General features: G+C 50.3%; 1 pseudogene; it reads left to right on the plus strand.

Moving 5' to 3' along the window:
* The first annotated feature begins 11,084 nt into the window (after nucleotides 1-11,084).
* On the plus strand, nucleotides 11,085-11,199 carry LOC145416589 (5S ribosomal RNA; annotated as a pseudogene).
* The last annotated feature ends 729 nt before the right edge of the window (nucleotides 11,200-11,928 follow it).

Raw genomic sequence — 11,928 nt, forward strand, 5'->3', positions numbered from 1 at the left:
TGTACAGTGGCCGCTCCCTCCCCGGCACATACAGTGGCCGTTACCTCGGGTCTGCCTGCCCAATGGGAAGTAACTGAAGGGCATACAGTGGCCGCTCCTTCCCCGGCATGTGCAGTGGCCATTACCGCGGTGTTACTCCCGTAGGAGGAGGAGGTAGTGGATGAGGGGTGTACAATGGCCGCTCCCTCCCCGACATGTACAGTGGCCGTTATCACGGTTCCACTCCTCCTTCCTTTGCCAGTCGGAGTGCACTCAATAGCTAACCCTCCGAGGCCGTCTCCAGATGTGGCTGTAGCTGAAGGGCTATACAGTGGCCGCTCCTTCCCCCACACATACAGTGGCCGTTGTGGCGGCACTACAGGGGTAAAGAACTGAGGGGCGTACAGTGGCCACTCCCTCCCTGGCACATACAGTGGCCGTTACCTCGGTGTTGTCTGGGACTGAATCTGGCTCAGTCCCACCCCGAACCTGGTGAAGGCTGCCCCGCCAGCAGGGTCATGTCTTTTGCTGACGTAGCTTCTGTCGGACCGGTTGAGTGACAGAGGGACTTAAGACAGGGGAGCACCGGCGTCCTTCTTGTCCCGGGTTGACCTCTCGGTGATCCGGCCCTCCGTGGTGTCCTCCTGGGGTGGTGGTGAGGCAGCGGCTCAGTGGTAGGGTGGGGGGTGGCAGGGTGGTCGGTCCGGCGCCAGCAGGTACTTCACCACCTTCTGCGGTCGAGAAGTCACAGCCCCGTGACTGGAGGTGGTATGTTGTGGTGGTGGAGGTCTGGTGGTGAAATGGCAGGTGGTGAGGTTTGGCTCCTGGTAGGGGTTGAGGGTGAGGCGTAGGGACGATGGTTGGGTGGTCTGGCATAGGAGATGGAGGATCTGGTGTGTCGCCCTTATCCTGATGGTGAGGCGGTCGTGGGGGCACCATAGTACTCTTTCAGTCATCATCTCTGGTGGTGGTGCTTGGTGTAGAGGCACAAGCTGTATGCTGGCGAGTGAGATCTTGGGGTTTATATGGGGGATGGTTTGGTGGGAGGAGCGTTTTCTTTTGGGGAATTGGGAATTGGGTAGCTTCCACCTGGCTTGATGGAGGGTGATGGGGGTGGTGTTTGGGGTGAGGGTGGCATGTATTGGGGAATGGGGAGCAGGATGGGGAGGAGATGGAGGTGTTGGGGTGTATCTAGACTGTGGGAGGGAGAGGCGTCCTGATCTGGTGGTCGTGTTGGTGAGGGTGGGTGTAGGTGGTTAGGGTGGGTGGACATTTGGTGGTGTTGGGGTGTTACTTTGGGTGGTGGAGGTCGTGGGCGGTGGTGTGGTGCGTCGTGTGTAATGAGAATGGTAGTGGGTAAAGGGGGGGCAAAAGTGGTGGTGTGAGTGGTGTGTGCAAGAGGTGGTGTGGGCGCACATGTTGGGCTGGAGGGCGGTGTGGTGACAGATGTAGTGCGTGGGGTGGGGTGAGGGGGGTGGGTGGTAGGACGTGGTGGTGCAGTGGTGGTGGGCGTGAACTGAGTTGGTTGGCGGGGGATGGGCGGGGTGGTGGGTGCCGTGGGTGGTGTCGGAGACGGGAGTGAAGGAGATGGTAGGGTGGGCGTAGGAGAGGCATGGAGAATTGTTGGTGGTGGGGGATCGGGGTCGGGGAGAAGGGGCGGTGTGTCTGAGGTTGGAGTGGGGGAGGTGGTGTGACTGTAGGTGAAGTGGAGGGGGGGGGTGAGAAGGAGTAGGAGTAGAAGTCCGGGGGGTAATTCTCAGAAGACACTGCGGTGGTAGGTGCGCGGCAGGTGGTGTGTGGCGCGCGGGTGAGTGTGGGGTCATTGTTGGAGGGTGAGAAGAGACGCACGTGTCTGTTGCGGTAGGTTTGTGGTTGTCCCTGGTGGTCAGTTGTGACTTGATAGGGATTAGGGACTTTGATGATGGTGAAGGGACCGTCAAAATGGGGGGAGGTCTTGGTGGAGGTAGGCAGACGTGCCACGACGACGGAATCTCCTGGCTTGTAGGGGTTGGAGGGGTTAGTGTCAGGTTGCAGGTCCTGTTGTGCTTGGAGGTGATGGAGGCATCGTTTGAGGTGGTATAGGGGGTCGGTGGTGGAGGGTGGGGGGGGGAAGTTGGAGGTGGTGGCGGAGAGGTAGTAGTGGGGCTTCCCCGAAAACTCGCTCGTGGGGGGTGATGCCGTCCTCTCTGGGGCACGTGTTCAAACCCCATTGCACGATTTTGACGTGCCCCAGCCAATCGTCATTTCCAGTTTGGACAATTCTCGTCCTTACTTGGTTTAGGAGGGATCTATGACTCCTCTCGCAGATGCTGTTTCCCTGTGGCCAGTATGGAGATGAGTGGGAGATGCGGTAGCCAAATACTGATGCGAGTTCCTCCCAGATTTTTCCCGTAAATTCTGGTGCGTTGTATGTATGTAAGGCCTGTGGGATTCCGAAATAGGGGAAAAAGTGGCGGACTAAGGCGTCGGCAACTGAAACGGCATTGTGGTCTTTAGCGGGGCAGGCAATGATGAATTTGGAGTAAACATCTACGAAGGTGATGATATATTTGTATCCCACTTTAGGTGTGAGGGGGCCGACGACATCGAGAGAGAGCATCTGCCATGGTTTTTGTGCGGTTAGTTTCCCTGCTGGGACAGGTGTGTGGGTGATGTCTTTGCCCAAGGCACAGGCACGGCATGCTTGAACAATACTTTTGGCAATGGTGGAGAGGTTAGAGGTCCACTATATATCATTGAAAACTAAAGTTTCTTTATACCGAGATGGATGCCGTTGTTGGCGTGGAGGCACAGCATTGCGTCATGTGCAGTGGTTGGGTTGAGGATGATGTGGTCATCTGAGTTGAACAGGTGATCGCCGTGTCAGTGTAATTTGGCGAACGTGCTCTGCGGAATCCAGGTGGGGCATTGTTTATCCTGCCACATTTGAATGAGGCCAGGTTTGGGGCGGATAGCATTGATGTGTAGGCGGGAAAGGGCGTCAGCGTTGGTGTGTAACTTGCCGGGCCAGTAGGATATTTCGAAATCGAACTCCTCTAATGCTTCTCACCACCGGATGAGCTGGGCGTTGTTAGTATTGGACTGGCGTAGCCACTGGAGGGATTGATGGTCGGTGATGATAACTAAGTGGGTGCCGGAGATACATGACCGGAAGTAGTCTAACGCCCAGATGTTTCCGAGGCACTCACACTGGGTGGCCGCATAATTATGTTCAGCCTGATTCATGGTGCGGCTGGTGCAGGCGATGATGTGTTCGTGCCCATCTTGCACTTGAGCAAGAACAGCCCCTATGGCAATGAGGGAGACGTCGGTGTACAGACGAAAGGGAAGGTTGTAATCTGGAAAGGCAACGATGGGGGCTGAGATGAGTTTTGACTTGAGGTTGTTGAATGCAGCCTTCCTTTCTTCAGTCCATACGAACAGTTCGCCCTTCTTTGTCAGGTCATGGAGGGGCTTGGCGATATCGGCAAAGCCTTTCACAAAACGCCGATAGTATGAAGTTAGGCCTAGGAAGGCACGGGTTTCATGGACATCTTTAGGTAGAGGGATGTCTGCTATCGCGCGTAGTTTTTCTGGGTCAGGTGAGATGCCCTCGGCTCTGATCATGTGTCCTAGGAAGGAGGCAGATCGCTCGACTAGGACGCATTTGGAAGGCTTGAGCTTTAGTCCAGCCTGGCGTATACGTAGGAAAACTTATTTGAGGCGGTGTAGGTGGTCGGCCCAGGTGTGGCTGAAGACGATGACGTCGTTGAGATACGCCAGGCAGATTTCCCAGGTTAGACCACTCAGTACAGACTCCATGAGGCGGGAGAATGTAACTGGGGAGTTGCGGAGTCCGAAGGGAAGGACGTTAAACTCGTAGTGTTTGCCGTTTGAGGTTGAGAAAGCCGTCTTCTGTTTGTCCTCTGGATGAACGGGGACTTGCCAGAAACCTGACTGTAGGTCTAGCGTGAAGAACCAGGTTGAGCCGTGTAGGGAATCAAGGGAATCGTCGATTCTCGGAAGGGGTGTGGCGTCCTTGGTGGTGACATCTTTGAGTTTGCGGTAATCCACACAGAACTGCATTGTTCCCTCTTTTTTTCTAACTAGCACGACAGGGGAGAACCATGGGCTATTTGAGTTGGAAATGACACTGGCATCAAGCATGTCCTGGACCTGCCGGTCTTCTTCTGCCTGTTGTTTAGGGTTTTTGAGACATGATGGTTGGCAGATGGGTGATCCAGTTGTGTGGATCTCATGGCTGAGGTAAGTAGTGTGGCCGATGTCTGCAGGGCCAGATGAGAAGAGGTCTTGAAAGTCCAGGAGTAACTGTCGGAGGCTGTCAGTTTGGGAGGTGGATAGATGCAGAGGGAGAGTAGGTAAAATGGGGTGGTTGGAGGGTGGTGTTTCACAAGGCTTGGCTTCTTCCATGTCGCCTACAATCAGCCATCGTGGTAGGGTAAGTTGTGTGGTGGCGAGGTTTGCGACACGAATAGCTCGGACATGGGGGGGGAGGAAAGTCGGGGACACTAAACATGATGACAGGGGTCCGGTTGGTAGGGCGGGAGAGAAGAGGACGGAGGTACTGGAGGGTCTGTTTAGTTCTAACGAAGCCTCGTGGTGAGGTGGAATGGTGATAGCAGGGGCGATAGCGGCGGGGAAAGTTGGAGAGGGAGGTGGCATAGGCTGGGTGGAATATGAGGATGGTGAGTGAGGGGATGAGGTGTGGGGTGATAAGGGAGTGGAGTTGCATGTGCAGATGGGTTGGGGAGGATGACTGTCAGGGGGAGGTGGTTTGTATGTGTTGTGTGGATGGGTGGTGTTTTTTTTTTTTTTTTCCTTGGGGAGCGTCGGGGGCTGGACTTAAGTGGAGTCAGCGCTGGTGACAATCGATAGTGGTGTGTAGTTTTTGTAGGAGGTCCAACCCCAGGTATCCATTGTACGCATGGCAGGTGGAGTCGAAGATGATGAAGGGATGCATGGTGGATGCTTGTTGGTGGGTTTCGGTCCGCAGGGCCCGAGTTTCCCCGCGGATAGGCAGGGGGCCATCCCCTGCGTCTACGAGGTTGGCTGAGGTGGAGAGAAGGGGGCCAAAGGAGGAACTGTGGCGGAATAAAAGTGTGAATACAGGCATGACCTGGCAGCTCCCGTGTCCACCAGTAGTCAAGCCTTGACCCCGTTCAAGTGTATTTTGTCGTAGACTGGAGGTCTGTACTTGTGTGAAGTGGCCCCCGCCACCGTGGGGAGGTGCGGGGACGGACCTAAAAATCCATCTGCTGAGTGTTATCCTCTTCATCGGGGTGCTCGTCGCCAGGTTCGGGGTAGATGATGGGCGGAGCGTCGTCTTGTGGAGTGTCGTCCTCTAGGGATGAGACTTTCCTGCCCCCCTGTGTGAGGGTCCTGCGTCGGTTCACCTTAAGCTGCTCTCTGATGTCATGCAGGGGGCAGGTATGACTACAGGCAGTAAATTCCCAGGGGTTAATAGAGATGAGGTTGAAATTTTCCCTGGGGTTGGGGTATTTTCTCTGTGAGTGAGCCCTGGGGATGGTGATAGATGGCTCCATGGTAGGGTGGGTGGGCTGGGTGGGCATCGTTCTTGCCTTGGGTGGTGGGGTTTTGTTGGTGGGGAATTTGCTCACAGCGAGGATAGGTTGTGGCTTAGGGTGGGCAACGAGGAGCCATCAGACGTGTTGTAGGTCACGATCCATGTCTTCTGAGGGATCATAGATGGTGAAGTGCTCCCGTACTGTGCTTGGGAGAATCCTCAGCAGGGTGTTAAAGGTGTGTTGATCCCGAGTAGCAGTGGTAGCTTCGGGATAGGCGATGCTGACGAGGCGCCTAGCCTGGACGAAAGTGTCGTCGAGGCAGCCCTCGTAGGTGAGGGCGTTGAGTTGTGAGAGGGCGACAACTCTGCCCAGTGAAGGCATCACTGCCTGTTTCACAATGTGTGAAAATTGGTCCCATGTTAAGTCAGGGACGATTTTTGTGGCGATAGTGGCAATTATTTCTGTCCGTGTCAAACCCAATGTCTAGGAGGGGTTTTACTATATCCAAGTAAACATCAATGTCATATTGTTCAGGACTGAACTTTGGCAATTGGATGTGAGGTTTGGCTGCCATTGTGCAAGTTTCCCTTTAGTATTCCTCCGTGCTTTACTCGAATCCAGAACCACCGTTGGCCACCAGTGTCATGCAGGATGTTTTTAGTCCAACTCCTCGTCCTAGAAACGTCTGCGACTGAGCAGGGTCCTCTTTCCGGACCGGAAATAAAGCACTCACAAAGGAATAGGGCATAAAAAAATAGGCAGTACACCTTAACACCACATCTATCGTCTTAATTCAATACACTGTTACAATATAAAAGCAAAGAGTTACAGGATATGATGGAGACAGATTTACAGAGTTAGCTTCTCAATATAATGTATCACACACAGCAGAGGCAGAGAGTGGAGTTCTGCAGTTATACATCGATGGTGAGTTGTAATTTCTTTATACCCGTATTATGTCCATAGGCAGAACTAGCATTTACTAGTCTAAACCAAATGCACTAGGGGTAAAGAGGGCCAGGGGTCGAGAGAGTGAATATTACTATAACTTGTCAGAGCGTGAGTCATGACACTCAGGATAGTTACTTAGTCGCGGAGACACTGTTCACAGGTTTTTAGTTTTTCCTCGCGCTCTCACTGTTTCCGTATGTCTCTGTACCCGTGTTTACTAATCTTTTCTGTTCTGCCTGGGTATTTGACTCACTGTGTGTCACTTATGTTATTCTGGCCTCACTCTTTCACTGTCACTGTTTACTCCCGTCTCTGTGGTTTTTCAAGGCACACGAGATGCATTAAAGTCACTACTTGCCCTTGTTTCCTGGGCTTAACAGAGGAGGCGCCCAGGCGTGGGAGGGGGCTCTACTGGGGAGCCCTCCTGCAGGAGACAGTGCACTACCTGCAGGGGTGTCACTGCCCTGGCCTTCTTTGTAAGGGGGGTGCAGGGAGGCTCTCCCATCTGGGGGCCTCGACCTTAGAGGCCCTCGTGCTGGAGCCTCATCGGTGGGGTGCAGGGAGGCCCTCCGACCTGGGGGCCTCGACCTGAAGGGCGGCCCTCGGGGCTGGGGCCGAACAGCTGCAGGAGGCGGGCCTGTCGCCTCTTACTCTGGGCAGAGAGCCATGAGGGAGTGGAGCCCAAATGGCCTGGCTCTGGGGCCCGCCGGTCCAGTCTGGGAGCCCGAGTGCTGCGGTTGCCTGTAGGGAGGGGCGCCATCAGGGGCAGACTGCAGCACCTCCTCTGTCTGGTGTCCATCAGGGACCGAGACCAACCAGGGGTAGATGGCAGGACCGACACAGGGCTGCGCCACCACTCTGGCAGCACCTGCGGGGAACCACACCTGGAGGGAGTAAGTAAAGGGTATCCCACGCAGCCGAGAGGTGAAAGGCCGGCCGCACAAGGGACCTCCTTCTCCGGAAGGACCCCAGGAATCATGGATGAAGGGCATACAGTGGCTACTCCTTCCCCCACATGTACAGTGGCCGTTGTGGTGGTTCCGCAATTCCTAAGGGTCACAGCTGAAGGGCGTACAGTGGCCGCTCCTTCCCCCACACGTACAGTGGGCGTTGTGGCGGTGCTGCTCCTGAAGGAGGAAGAGGCAGATGAGGGGTGTATAGTGGCCGCTCCTTCCCTGGCACGTACAGTGGCCGTTACCACGGTGTTACTCCTGTAGGAGGAGGAGGTAGTGGATGAAGGGTGTACAGTGGCCGCTCCCTCCCCGACACGTACAGTAGCCATTATCACGGTTCCACTCCTCCTTCCTTTGCCAGTTGGAGTGCGCTCAATAGCTAACACTCCGAGGCCGTCTCCAGATGTGGCTGTAGCTGAAGGGCGTACACTGGCCGCTCCTTCCTTCACACATACAGTGGCCATTGTGGCGGCGCTACAGGGGGAAACAACTGAGGGGTGTACAGTGGCCACTCCCTCCCTGGCACGTACAGTGGCCGTTACCTTGGTGTTGTCTGGGACTGAATCTGGCTCAGTCCCACCCCGAACCTGGTGAAGGCTGCCCCACCCACAGGGTCGTGTCTTTTGCCGGCGTAGCTTCTCTCGGACCGGTTGAGTGACAGAGGGACTTAAGACAAGGGAGCACCGGCATCCTTCTTGCCCCGGTTTGACCTCTCGGGTGATCCGGCCCTCCGTGGTGTCCTCCTGGGGTGTTGGTGAGGCGGCGGCTCGGTGGTAGGGTGGGGGGGTGGCAGGGTGGTCGGTCCGGCGGCGGCGGGTATTTCAGTATACTATCGTATGTATATTGTAAGAAGGTTGAATTAAGGCAATACATGTGTTAAGGTAGCCTGCCGAGTTTTTATGCCCTTCCTCTGTTAAGGTGTTCTAATTCCGGTCTAGAAAGAGGATTCCGCTCAGTGGCTGGTGTCTTTAGGACGAGAAGTCGACCTAAAAACATCCATCATAACAAAGATATGAGAGAGGAGGCAGTGAAATGGAGGGGGACAGGACGACATGGAGGTGACTTGTTTTTGGCCACCCCATATAGGATTTTGGCGTCTGGCGATAGATAGGTATATAGATTTTTGCTTCTTCTTAGTTGTTGTTGTCAACCATCCTTTCGGGCGATAGTGAGGCAGTTAGAGGAGTCTTTAAGACGTGTTATGAGATTTTAGAATGTTAGAGGAAGGTCAGTTCGAACGGTTGGTTTAAAATTAATATGGCTCCAGATTTTTAAGCGGCGGAATTCCACCATTAGAATAAATTACAACTGAATAAGAATGAAAGTAGGATTTTGTTCATTATTTTCAGCCATCGAGAAAGTTGAAAGAGAAAATGATCTTGAAATTGGTGGACATTGGATCCGGACACGGGTTTGTCAGCGTTGTCAAGGTACTTTTGTTGGTGGCTTTTATTTAGCCCAGTGATTGATTGATATACTGTTGTAACAAGTATATATGAGAAAAGAGCTTTATCGAAATGTTTAATATAAAAATAATAAAGCAAGGATTATTTTGAGGGGGATGTACCATTAGTTACGATTATCTGAGAGGATTAGCGATCTTAGCCATTTTTGAGATGACACCAATGTCAGCATATCTAGAGGAGTAATATAATCTAATCTTGAATGGCACATTAGGTATATTATGGAAATTTTCAACAAACGTTAAAAAACCTAAATAAATCAAAATCTTGGCCTGGTTTGAGGAGGTTAGCAACGTTAGCAGGAGAAAGTTTAATGATGTTAACGGATTGGCTAGGAGTAATAATAAGTTTTACGAGGAACTTAATAATGTAGTTTAGCTTTTAAGAGGGAACTTAGCAGGATAATTAATCTGATACTTGCAATGCTTCCAGCAATGTTAGCTGATTGCGAGAAAATTTAGTAAGGTTGGCTAAATTGGAAGAGGGATTTGGTAGAGTTCTGGGAGAGGAATTTAATCTTGATTGGAAGGGTGATAATATTAATGAATTTTAGAGCCATTTTTAAGCTATATTAATTTCTTATTGGAGGACGTTTGGAGTGTTAGCCGTTTGGGTGAAAGTTAAGCAAGATGAGCAGGGTTGGTGCTGGTAAGGCTGCCTTGAGCCTTGTTGTTGTTATGATGGCACGGGAGGGAGACGAGGTAGGCTGCACCATCACTTCCTTGATATTGATGGCGATTTTTTCCGAACTTTCTCACCGTAAGTCTCCTTCCTAGGCTTTTAAAATGTCAACTGGTCTGTTATATCTATGTCTGAGTCGATAGGTACTCAAAATTTTGGTGGGAAATGTCGAAAAAGTCCATTTATATACCAGACTTGTTCTTGGTAGCGAGAGACAGGACGCGACCCTGATAATATTTACAGCGATTTATTACTACGTATTAGTTCGGGAGTATCCTTGGTTATTAGTCAGAAGCACCTATTGGCTTTTACTAAGTGATGCATCATTTCAAAAGCTCCCTGTCACCTTTTCTTAGGTGATTTATCTCAAGAGCCCCTACATTTTCTGTGATTTATTTTGCTTATTACACCTTACTGTCTTTTTAATCTTCTGAAGCTCCTTGGTTACTAGGCAAAAGCTCGTTAATACCTTTTCTCAAGTGATTTGTTTTCTGCATTTGTTAAGAGTGAGTCCTTGGTTACTAGTCCAAAGCATCCCAACACCTTTTCCTAAGTGATTTATTATTTCATAAGTTCCTTAACACCTTTTCCTAAATGATTTATTACTTCAGATGCTCCCTAACACTTCATACTAAGTGACTTATTATAACAAAAGCTCCTTAACACTTTTTCCTAAGTGATTTATTATTTCAAAAGCTTCTTAACACCTTTTCCTAAGTGATTTATTTTCCATGTAACTCCATAGTGTCCTCTAAATCATCTGAGTCTCCTTGGTTTTTGGCAGAAGCTCCCTAACACATTTTCTTGAGTGATTTATTTCTGAATTAGCCTAGTTAAGAGTGTCTCTCCATGGTTACTAGTAAACACCTTTTCGTAACTGATTTATTGTTACAGAAGCTCCTTAACACCTTTTCCTAAGTGATTTGTTATTTCAAAAACTCCCTAACACCTTTTCTTAAGTGATTTATGTTTTTAGAAGCTCCTTAACACTGTTTCCTAAGTGATTTATTATTTCAAAAACCCCCTAATACCCTTTCCTAAGTGACTTATGATTTCAGAAGCTCTCTAACACCTTTTACTACTGGTACACGATATATAATTTCAAAGGCTAAGTCAGTATTTATTTACTTTAATGCTGTTTCTTTAGCGGGCAATCTTACCATACAGAGTGGATTGGTACTGTCATATAGTGTACCGTATGCCTGTACGTGTTTTTTTGTGTGCAAATAATATTTCTATTTTTTATGAATAATTTTAATTTCAGTTCTCACCTGACCAACATCACTCAGCCAGCCAGTTACAGGGCGATGTTTAATTTTGAAATTGCGCTTTGACTCCACAGCCACGACCAAGATGCCGTGTGCAGGCTGCTTGTTTAGTTACTAAGAAACTGGGAAAAATTTCTTTGAAAATAATGAGGCCAGCCTTTAATTTTTCACAGACCATGGCATCCTACCCAGTGAAGCTGAGATAGCTTAGCTTGTCAGATGAGCCAAAAAGGACCATCAGCATAGGTTAGGTTACTTTAGTTAGGTTAGGTTACACGTTGAGTACACCGCTTCCCGTCCGATCAGCGAAGTTAAGCAACGTTGGGTCTGGTTAGTACTTGGATGGGTGACCGCCTGGGAACACCAGATGCTGTTGGCATCCCTACGTGTCAAGTGGGGTTGGTGGAGGATTAGTGCCCCTCCCTGTAAAACAATTAACTCTAAGCCCTTGGCCACCCCGTCTGGGATACATGGCGTCTGGCAATGGATGGATGAATGAAAAGGTTACTTTAGTTACGTTAGGTTACTTTTGTTAGGTTAGGTTTGGTTTGGTTTGGTTAGGTTTGGTTTGATTACTTTTGTTCGGTTAGGTGGCAATTGAGCTCCTGCAGGGTTTGGAGACTAACTAACATTGTCATAGTCATATTTTGGATATTATTCATTTGCACAACAAATGAGACCTCAAAACACTCAAATGAAATAAAAAACTATCAAGTGGAACAAATAAAACACCCCCCAGGGGTAGGGGGGTTTCAAGAATACTCCCCCAGTATCCCTGCTTGTCATACGAGGTGACTAAAAGGGTTGGTGGTGGGTTAATGCCCCACCCCGTATAAAGAACTAACTAAACAAGCGAATAAAGTGCCTTGGACCCGGACGGACCATACGTTGACGACTAAGGAACGGATAAAGGACATTCTTAGGGTGGGAACATGGAATGTGAGAGGAGTGAATGATGAAGTGAAAGAGAGAGAGAGATTGTTCAGTTGCTTGAGGATGCAAAAGTGGAAAGTGGATATATGTGGACTGAATGAAACTAAATGAGAAGGTGAAAGGGTGAGAGAATGGGAATATGGTTTAGGTATATGTGCTGGAGTTAATAAGAATG

The sequence above is a fragment of the Coenobita brevimanus genome, chromosome 106 (assembly GCF_032717465.1).
Source record: "Coenobita brevimanus isolate Jiangsu-jjx chromosome 106, ASM3271746v2, whole genome shotgun sequence".
In the NCBI taxonomy this organism is placed as follows: domain Eukaryota; kingdom Metazoa; phylum Arthropoda; class Malacostraca; order Decapoda; family Coenobitidae; genus Coenobita; species Coenobita brevimanus.